Source organism: Anolis carolinensis, chromosome 5 (genome assembly GCF_035594765.1).
Source record: "Anolis carolinensis isolate JA03-04 chromosome 5, rAnoCar3.1.pri, whole genome shotgun sequence".
Lineage (NCBI taxonomy): Eukaryota > Metazoa > Chordata > Lepidosauria > Squamata > Dactyloidae > Anolis > Anolis carolinensis.
The window spans coordinates 32,411,368-32,421,114 of NC_085845.1; positions in this window are offsets into that span (position 1 = coordinate 32,411,368).

A 9,747-nucleotide genomic window follows, 5' to 3' on the forward strand; every position below is an offset into this window, starting at 1 on the left:
TTTGCTGGGAATAGCAGGATGATGTTTACAGTCACCTTCCAACACCAAGGAATTGTGATTGTCGTGAGAGGACGATGGAAATGTAATCTTGCTGTGTCCTGATTGCAAGCAGAACAGACCTCCATTGCTCAAAACACCTCATTGAAGTTTAAACTGGGATTCAGGAGACATTTGTAACCTTAGCAATCATGTCACTGTTTTAAATTCATAAAATAACTGAATACTAACCTGGATACTCTAGTTTACTAATTCCTAATGCCAATATGGTTCCTGTGCATCAAAATATTTTCTATACAAAAATATATATTTTAGTGCAATAAACCTTTTGCCATTTTTCTCTTTAACTTCTGGGAAACCCTCATCTTGCAAAAGATGAGAAGGCTATCATGAAAAATATCTACAATGCTATGAAAAGGCTTCTTTATGACAGGAATGACACCATAAGAATGTATGGCATGAGAAGCCTTGTCAATGCAGTCCATACCCTTCCCAAGAAGATGAGCTTCAGCATGCATTGATGATCTGGACATCACCACAAAATGAGATAAAATCCACCTAAATTTTTGAATGTAATGGTTGCCAAGTGTAAAGGAAATATTGCTTAAATGGATTGTTGAATATATTTCCATGACCAGACTGGAGAAAAGTATCTCCACAGTTTAGATAAAAAAGACGCATTATGGGTGTATTCTTGTTGTGTCCGGGCATTGAATATTTGCCTTTTATGTTTGGAATCTGCCCTGAGTCCCTTTGGGGAGATAGGGTGGAATATAAATAAAGTTTATTATTATTTTTCACAAATTGTTTTGATAATATTCACTCTGGTTATGCTATTGAAGCATATGACAAATCTGGTTCATTTCTTTCCTTCAGGTCAAAAAAGATGAAGAGAAAATCTTGGAAGTGCATTTGAAATCTATAATACACCCATGTTCTGCCAACATCAGGGAAGAGATGATGTCAGGGATATTAAGATTCCTGCCTTATATCTCATCCATCAAAACATCCACTGTCAGCCAGATGGCTCTCCTTGCCCAAAGTTTTTTTTTTATGATGTGAGTAAAGAATGCCATACAAAAGAGATACAATTTTGTTAAGAATCATGAAACAGGTCATTTTAGGACTTTTTATAAAAGAGTATATGTGAAAGATGGGGGATACCCTAGCACAGATAGCTTTGGTACATAGTTGTCTCTTGTTTCCAGTTAGTTTTCACAGTGGACAGTGATTCTCCTCCCTGAAGACACTGCTATACCTCATCAACAATAGGTTCCCAATTATGTTGTGGTACAGTATGATGATGAAGGGGGATTTGGGTTTATGCAGGCTGACTAAGTAATGTTGAAGGCTCTGAATTGTCAGTTGAAGGCTCTGAATTGTCAGAGAGGCCGCAGGCTAGCAGTCAAGCAGAAGTTGTTGATAAACAGACTAGTAGTGAACCAGAAGTCAGTGATAAAGGTGACCTTTCACAGGATTCTGAACGTCAACAAGTCCCAGGTGGCTCTGGCAGCGAGTCAGAGGAGTCTTCCTTAGATAGGGAAGCAAGATTATGGTTAAGAGGTCATCGTCTCAGACATTCTCTTAGAATAGCTGGCAAACGTGTGGGAACTCAAGGACAAAGGAATGCTTTCTTAGCCTGTAAGCATGGTTAATAAGAGAGAAACAGGGAAAGATTTCAGACAAAGCAATGCTGATTTTGGGAAGCTAAGTTCCTGCAGTGTCTATGCTCATGGAATATAATTCTTGCTTTTATTCATGCCTGGATCCTGTTTTGGATTGCATTTTGAAGTTCATGCTGCCTTGTTTTCATGACTGATTTGCTCTATTAGAGACTTTGAACTATATTCTACAGATTGCCTTTGCATTTGGATTATTGATTTCTACTGACTGCCTTTACATTTGGATTATTTATTGCTTTCTTTACTCCTTTTTATTCAGATTTTGCTATCTTTATCAATAAACTGTAAAAACCACATCTGCTGTGGTGGAGTGTGTGTTAAAAGCAAGTTGAACCAGCGCTGAGGTGCAACAAATTATTTCTTTGCTTGAAGAAAAAGAGTATAGATTCAAAAAGCCATATAAATGTAGGGAAAAAAACAGTAACATGCATGCAAAGTAAAAGACAGAATTCATCAACAAGGAAAAATAGTTTTTCTGTGCTACTCTTTATTTGGTTTCTTTTGTCAAGAAATCTACGCATAAGATGGAATGCCTTAGAAATCTTTGGACACCTGGCCCGATTCTTTTATTGGAAAAACACCATCTTCTCTAACAAAGTGGAAAAGAGCTTGGCACTTTTCCTTATTCATACGAAGAATGATAATCTTGATGTAGCAGAACTAAGAGAAGAATTTAATAGTGAGGATTCTGGCATAGGCCAATGTAGATCATTACATAAAGAAGTGTTGTATGAATGGTCTGAAGCAGGTGTCATGCCCAATGCAATCCCTTTTCTCAATTTTCTCTAGACAAGCAAGACCACTCTTCAAAAATGTGCACATTTTATGAGATACAAGCCTCTGAGGGACCTAATTCTATATTTCCTACACAGTATGAAAGATGAATCCATAACAAGCCTTCTCAGAGAAGTTTGCAAGTTATTGGTGAGTAGGGACATAAAAATACTCATAAATAATTTCATGTCTCGGGAGAAAAAAAGTCAAGAAAGATCAAGACCCCCCATCAAAAGTGTTTGATTGTCATTAAAATTTTCGCACTTCAGAACTTTTTAAGGCAACATTAATTTTACAAAAAATGTAAAATGTTTAATAGAAGAAAACATCTTTTCCACACTTTTCAGTGCAAAGTTATGAAGTGCTCAGTGGAGGTTTTTGATGGGAGGCTTGCCTTTTCTCCTCACCTGCCCTACTCTGAGGAGCACTGCTTTGATTATGGGAAAGGGAACTGGGAAGAAGAAACATCTCTAACTGGTACTTCATGAGGCCAGATGAAAGAGGATTGGTAGGTCAAACAATGCTTAAATTGGAATCTCCAGATTGTTCCTTACGTTAACATTACTTCCTACAAAATAATGCTAGGTTTTATATATCCCGAAGTGGAGGGGAAGCATCAGAAGGCTCTTCCACCACAGGGAGGAAACTGCATCGGATAATAATAATAAAAATTTTAAAAAACCTTTATTTATACCTCGCCACCATCTCCCCGTGGGGACTCGGGGCGGCTCACAATGTTACAAAAGTAACAGCGCCAATACACCAACAATATACACAGTTTAAAACACAAGAAGATAATAAAACAGAAGTTAAAACAAAGGTTTATACAACAGTAAGGTCCTTAGAGTAAAGATGGAAAATAATGTTTCTTGTTGTATACTTCTACATTATGTATAATTGAGAAAAAAAATCTCTTACTTTATCTAATAGTATTTTATTATGGGAGCTCCATTTTGTAGAACCTGGTTCAGCTGCACCATTTGCAGTTTTGCACAATATGGTCCATGATAAATTTGGCAATGGAAAATTTCTGTAGTGGCCCTTTCTCTTGACATCCTAAGCACATTATTATTATTATGCTTAATGGTTAAACCAGCTCTCAGAGCTTTAAGTTATCATATATACTAACAACAAGGTCTCTGAAGTACAAGATGATTCACTCATGTATTCCCAACAACCCATTGTCTATTTATTTCTTTAGGTTCAGGATTGGCCAAGAAAGCTGAACAAGGAGACAGGAAACAGGGCTGCTTCAGCTTTTCAGCTTATTGATAACACATTATTTTTAGCCCTTTTTCTTGCAGTGTAGATTTATTTCATTGCTGACTATCCTGTGACATCATTATGAACTTTAAAAAATACTTTTTTAAAAATGGCAAACCTATTTGTTATTTTTTTTTTCATGTTAGTACATGATACAGCTTTGGTGGGACACTAGCATCTGATTTCAGTTTCTGAAAACAGCATGTTTCAGAAATGAAATAAAATGTCCAGAACAATGGAGGGAAACAGGTTTGTGAAATATAATATGACCCTCATATCTGCAGGACTAGTATCCACAGTTTAATTTATCTATATTCAGCAAAGTATATCCTCCCTGGCATTTTCTAGGTTTTCCAGCACAGCTCTGTGGTATCTTGGGGCCAGAAATCCTTCATTTAAATCTGGATTGCCACACAATTAAGCCATCTCTCTCTCTCCTCCTTTGCCTCAAGTGCCTTGGTTCTAAAAACCCCGTGTAACAGAATAAAGGCATTCAGGAAATATGTTGCATGGAATCAATAGCTTTGTCATCCTCCTGCTCACATCTCCCTTTACTGCTGATACACCTTGTGAACCTTTTCTTCTTTCAAGCCCTATGAGAAATAATAATAATAATAATAATAATACATTTTTATTTATATACCACCCTATCTCCTCAGGAGGACTCAGGGTGGTTTCCAACATAAAGCAAACCATTCAATTGACCATACAACAATGTGAACATAGTAAAAATAATAAGCATAATAAAACAAGAACATACAATTCAAAACAATCCACAAAAGTTAAAATCCAGTTTCAATATGCTCCATCAACAGGTTCAATATACCAGTGACCAGAGCTTCAGAGTGGACATGGCCAACTATGATGGGCTAGGCTGGGACTAGTGCATCAGAATAGTGCATCAGAAAGCCTGCTCCCAGATTTTGACCACCGTTCCAACTAGACAAAGGGTCTACTTATATGGGCTGATCTGTATAGGAATATATGGCTTTTCAGATAGTCTGGATCTAAGTTGTATAAGGCTGTGTAGGTCAGACACAAGATACATCCTTTGAATTATGCTCAAAAACAAAATAGTAGGTTGTGAAACTTTTTAAATGAGTGTAACTGGCCACAGCATCTAGGACCATCTAAGTCCAGGTTTTTCAAACAGGGGACACTGAGAAGTAGATTTTTATTGTAGTCCATGAAACAGTTTTCTTGCCCTTAACATGTCTGAATTAGCAATTATATTGAGAATACTTTTCTGTTGTCTTTAGCTTATCTTGTGAAACAAGATCTCTTGTGAAAGAACAAAGAAAATAAGAGCAGATAATTATCAAGCCATGAGCTTGTAAGTCTATCATATCTATAACACAAATAATTTTTCTACTAAGCAGAATTTGGCTTGTCACTGAGGATCACTTTCACCACAACAGTGTGGAATGCAGCCATTCCTTTTCTCTATGCAACCTGTGAGCAGAGTGATACTTCTTCTCATGAGAACAATCACTTTCCTTTCTCTATCATACCATGCTTAGTGCCATTGTACTGCTCTTCAGCAACCAGGGCTATAGCCGGGGGGGGGGGGGGGGCTTCACCCTCCCCAAATTTCAGGGTTTGCTTTTTAAATTTGGTTTACTCATGAATTTTAGCTGATTAACCAAGTTCCCACGAGTGTCCACTGAAGTTTATCTATCTTGAGTGTCCACTGAAGTGTATTGATGGAGCCTGATTTCTAAATTATTTTGCATTATAAAACTTCATGATTCGCTAAAAAAAAAAATTCAACCCCCCCCCCCCCCCAAAAAAAAGTTTTTCTGACTATGGCCCTGTCAGCAACCGAGTTCCTTTTAAACAAACGAACACAATATGTTATACTTCAGTGCCCAAGACCTTGCCTTAAAAAAGACATTTGCCTGAAATGTTGCTTTTGACTCAGAAATTATCTGATCATTTACAATTTTAGGGGGGTTGGAAGAAGAAAGAAGTGTGTATTAATTATGAGTTAAAACTCATAAAGCTTTTTAATCAAGTGTTTTGATTTTCAGATAAATAATTTATTTCTTTAACTTTATTCAATTTAAATTATATACTGCTTTTCAGAAGAGGAATTATACTAATATTATCTGTAGAAGAAAAATACAGTGGCATCAAGTGGTGTACTCAAAAACATTCAATATGATAGTTTCAAAATATTTTATTTATGCACATGGATTAAAAAGAAGGATCATAACAATATAAAAGAAAATCTCCACAAACTTAATTTGATTATAATATTGGGAACATGCCTATATATATATATATATATATATATATATATATATATATATGCTAAGAATTGACAAAAGCAATTAATGCAATCAAAACCAATGTAGAACTCCATGTGTATGGGATGACCAAATATGGACATGCCAGACCACTGGCTACAGCTATTCAAGAGAAATATGCATCATGTTCTGAAGAGTATTATGAAATTCTGAGGGAATGCAATACTTTGTAATTTAGGAGTGTCATTCAAAAGCATTGTGCCTATGTGTCTCTGGGATGCAAGTGTAGAGGATATAATCTGTAACTTCAGACAATGTGGAGAAACATCTTAGTCCAGCTATACCTGTTAGACAGCATACCACATCACAACCACACAATCACACATGGTCTTGCCACATTTACAAAGCAGCAGATGGAGTTTGACTCTTACTGTTTGTGTGAGCTGAAATTGCATTGATTTCCCATTCTGCAGTGAGAAGTGCAACTCAGACAGTGGCAAACTTGGCAAGAAAAGTGGAATCACCCTACTAAGATCTGCTTGTATTAAAGTGGATACATCTTGCCAGAAGATGAAAAAAAGCTGGCAATTGGGATCCACATATTTGCTTCTCTTAAAATGGTTTGGCAGTACATCAGCAATAAATGTTTGTCTTCTGTGAAATATGGCACTCATGCAAGATTCCAGGGAGATCTGTAACTTCAATGTGTCACAATTTTAATTTTAGAAATAAAACAGTCTTGATTTTCTATACAGGCAGCTCTATTAATCTGTCTTAATCACAATTTGAGAGAGGAATCACTTTCAGGATTGAATGGTTGTTGGTGGGTACAATGTCAGGTGGGGAACTACTCCAAAGTTTGCTAAACATGTTTTGGGGATAGACTTCAGCACCTTAGAGAATTTGTTTAAATCCTACATTAAAACTTGGAATTGCTTATCCACACCACTAGCACATAAGCCACCAGTTGCCTTCTGGTAGGAATGAGTGGCAATTTCAGTTTATTTTGATTGGAATGTATCAAAGTGTACTAATTTCTTCAACAACTTTTTTAAGGGTTGGGGTTAGCGACTGTGAGAGAAACCTACAATTAAGATATATTAATTCAGACTCATATTTTTCCAGTCCTTGACTCTGAGAAAGAAAGTTTCAGTTTTTATATTCAGTTATGTTTGTGCTCTATTAGGATTGAGCTATTCCATTAAGGCTGCCATCTTATTGTTCCCGAGAAGCTACTCATCTTATGGTGGGCAGGTATAGATGTTTTCAACATTTTAAATCTTGAAATTACTTGAAATATAATTATTTCAGGGTTTTTTTTCCGAGTAGTCATAAATGGAAGGACAACTAGGGTTGTGTGAGAATTTCAGTTCAGTTCATTTTGATTGGAATCTATTGCAGGTCTCTTTTTCATATTTAGTATGAAAAGAACTGGAGTGCAAACTATATGCAAGAGAAATTGAAACTGATACATGTCTCCTTCACTGGTCACCAGTTCTCCTCCCAAACTGTGTACTTTCAATTCATTCCTAAGATGGGCAACTCTAAAGAAATATATCTTCCAGTTTCTTGTCAAGATTTGTTTGGGGTGAGGTAGATTGTTGCCTTTGCTTTCCTCTTAGGCCAGTGGTTCTGGACCTGGGGTTCCCAGATGTTTTTGGTCCTACATCTCCCAGAAATCTCAGCTAGTTTACCAGTTGTTAGGGTTTCTGGGAGTTGAAGGCCAAAAACATCTGGGGAACCCAGGTGGAGAACCACTGTCTTAGGCTGAGAGATAATAATAATTATTATTATAATACTTTATTTATATCCTGCCACCATCTCCCAGAGGGATTCAATGTGCCCACAGTCTGAGCAGTGCTTTGAATCCTGGTCTCCAAAGTCATAATTCAGAATTCAAAGTACAATATCATGCTGCTTCACTTTCTTTTAAATAGCCATCATTAAGCTGTAGATTGATTAGGACAGTTGTTTTCTTTTTTGGTTGTTTATAAGTTGCCTCCCATATTGAAAAGATAGCACATTTTATATTACAGAAGTTGGACTCATCATTTGCACACAGGAACAGAGATCTTAGAATGAACTCTCTAATTGCAAATGATAAGCCATAATGAAGTATGATTCCCAAATATGATATATCATTATTAAAACAGAATGTGATGAAAAGGGAATATTTTGAACTCTTTTGATGATATTTATTATGATTTAAATCTCTTGATGATTAATATCATTCCTGAATATTATATCATTACTGCATTAGACGGCTGAATCATAAATGTCCTCATAGAAATGTCAAACACATCAAACTTTAACTCTTCCATGCAAAAAAATTTCAACATTTATTTAAAACTACAGAATGCACATAATTTTGCTGAGTTAGCTACATATTGCATGTGTCAAAAATGCAAACAAGTCATAACTCCTACTGATGACATGCACTTAAAGGAATGGATGTTTTGACCTGAAATGTGACAGTGTCTGTTGAAGAGAACAATGTGACATGCCGAAAGAGCCATTTATGAGTGTTGCTTTTAGAGACATGCTGACTTAATAAGGAGGTGTCAAAAGAGTTAAGCAGACTTTTCTAATCATCTTTGTCTCGTCTGGAGAAATATCTCTGAGAAAGATAGTAAAGGCTTTTCAGAATAAAACGATTTTATTTGATTTTTAAAAGGAATGCTGATACCTTGCTCCAGAGAGCAATTTGCTGGAAAGGCTGTAGATCACAGAGATCTGAGATATTAAAAAGGAATAGAGATTATCAGTTATGATAATAAGAATGAAGTTCATAGTAATCTGTGTACAAAACTGAAAGGAACTAAAGAGATCAATTTTCTACCTATGAATTGCTTTCCAGTTTCATCCTCATTCCTCCCCAACTCTTTTGCACACACACGATGTTTCCTGTTTGTGCACACAGATTGATTGATCAATTGATTGGTTGGTTGTATTTTTTTATTGAAGTTGAAAACACCTGGATAGCTGAAGTTTGCCCATGCCTGTTCTATAATATATGAGGGTGCAAAAACAGCATTATTTTCACTGCTTTATTCATTTGCGTTCCTGGTCCACCTTTTGTCCATATTAGATTGCAAGACTTCATCCCTCTTTTTTTCTATTCACATGGATTTTATAAGCATTTTTTGTAATGTGTGCATTTCCATATCTTCCTAACATAAATATTTTGCACATATTTTGTCTATTCAACAGATCATGTCTGTGCATAGTTTTCACTTGTATATATATGTTCAACTTTCAAAAAGGTGTGCATGGATTTGTGAATGAGAAGTGCATCAAAGGGTTGAAAGTGGGTAATTTCCAAAGGGAAACATGATGTGCCTTTCAACTAATTTTAGAGTGTATGTGTAAAATGGCTATTTTCAATATGAATCTCAGAATAACTAAACATTTTTTTCTAATTCAAATGATGGCCTAGGCCTGTGCAATCAATGACAAAAATTTCAATAAACATTACTAAATTGGGGGAGGGGAGGATGGCAAATCATTTCTGAAACATTGTTAGGGTTCCATATGGTAACTATAATAATTTGACAAAAATTTTGTAACTTTTTCATCAAGTAATTGCACAAAGGGGAGCTTCCGGGGCTCCTTTCTCCCTCATTTTAGAGATATTGGCATGAAACTTGCTACAATGGTAGAACACATTCCCACTGTTACTGCCCCCCCCCAAAGTCTCAAAACATCTCATTAATCCACTGATTTTTTTAGAATTTTAAAAGGTTTATGAACAACATTTTTTTTAAAAAAAACTGCAAGAACTA